Below are 1,624 nucleotides of genomic sequence, written 5' to 3'. Positions count from 1 at the left end.
AGGGGACAAAGTGGTTGCAGCATCGGAAGTTGCTGATGCCAGGGTTTCATTTTGATGTTTTGAAGTCAACTGTGACTCTCACGGCAGAGTCCATCAGAGAGGTGCTGGTAAGGAATGCTCTTGGTTCATTTATGCTCCTTTCTCATTGCTAATAGTCATGGAATAGTTTAGAATAACTGCACTACCGGTGCATGCTGGGAATCAATGCCTTCATTTCCTGTCTGAAAGGAGGGACTGTTGTGAGGATAAAATCCATTTACACTTGTAAATCCATTTTCTTCTCAGAGTACTGAGCTTCCCTCTGGCGAGATTCTGAATTTTCTGTGAAGTGAAATTTTTCACTGGATAATTATTCTGAGAGAAATGTCCTTACCTGCTCTGCTAGCTGGTTTATCAGGAACACGCACAGAAGATGGTCTTTGCACCCTTGCCAACTTCTGTCAGTTGGACATCAGCCTAAGGAGGTGGGCCACTTCATCCTGTCTGGGAATGTGGGCTTCATCATGCATTGGGAATGAACAATTAACACCTATTAGTGCTTTCACAGCCAAGTTGTAATAAAATGAAAGGCATGTTGTTTTGTTTCAAGGGAAGAATGTCCTTAGCACCAATTATTTTAATTATGTGTACAGCTCTGGGTGTACAGGAGGGTGCTCCCTCCTTTCTCTTTGGTGAAACACAGGCATCCACTCACAGGCTGATCTCCCCAGTGAGCTGGCTTCCCCTACCTTCCCAGAGTGCCCAGCTTTCCACTTTATTTGGGAAACAAAGCATTCAAAATCACCTCCCCCCTCCACGGACTAGATTTTCCATTTTTTCAGTCAACTTTACTAATTCAGCAGGTATATTCAGGCAATATATGCAGTGAATGCAGTGAAATTTGGAGGCTATTTGAGTAGACCCTTCTTGTGCTTTACTTGAAGTCATCGGCAGGCAAGGTTCTTTGGTTAGATGTGATGTCTTTTATTAGATCAACTAAATAGTTGGAAAAAGTTTTATTCAAGCTTTTGGGAACAAACATCCTTCTCCAGGCTACACCTGCACCTGAAAAAACTTCACTGATATGTAACTCATCAGGCACGTGATGTGTGAGACAGCATTTGGCTGAATATTAACTAAAAGTGTCAACACTTGAGCTCAGTAAGGACCAGAATTACCTAATTGCAGGTAATACTGCCATTTATTTTATTTTATTTTGTGTTCACTTCAGAATGAGAACAAAAACCTTCTGAAATGTCCTGCCAACCTTACACAATTAAAAAGATTTTATTTTGCCTTTGGATTAAAAAACCCCAACAACTTGGTTTGGGATAAGAACAAGTTGTAACGAAATGGAAAAACATGGAATGATTCCAGTCCCAAACTATGTGAAGACTACATTGGGATGTATTTTCAAACAGAATTTCAGCAGAAATCTCAATGTCCTTTCCAGAAAAAAATGCTCTGCCTGGCTCCAGTCAAAATAGAAACACTTTCATCTCTGCACCTGTGGCTCTGCTAATTCTTTTTCCTGGTTAACTCAAATCTGAAGGGAGGAAGACTTTGTAGATACTTCTGTTGGTTGTTATCTTTCCCCCCTGCTGTTTGGTGAAGGGAAATCCTAAGCTTAATACTGTATAGGAGA

Source organism: Alligator sinensis, unplaced genomic scaffold (genome assembly GCF_000455745.1).
Source record: "Alligator sinensis unplaced genomic scaffold, ASM45574v1 scaffold781_1, whole genome shotgun sequence".
Lineage (NCBI taxonomy): Eukaryota > Metazoa > Chordata > Crocodylia > Alligatoridae > Alligator > Alligator sinensis.
Note: the sequence above shows the minus strand (reverse complement) of the source record.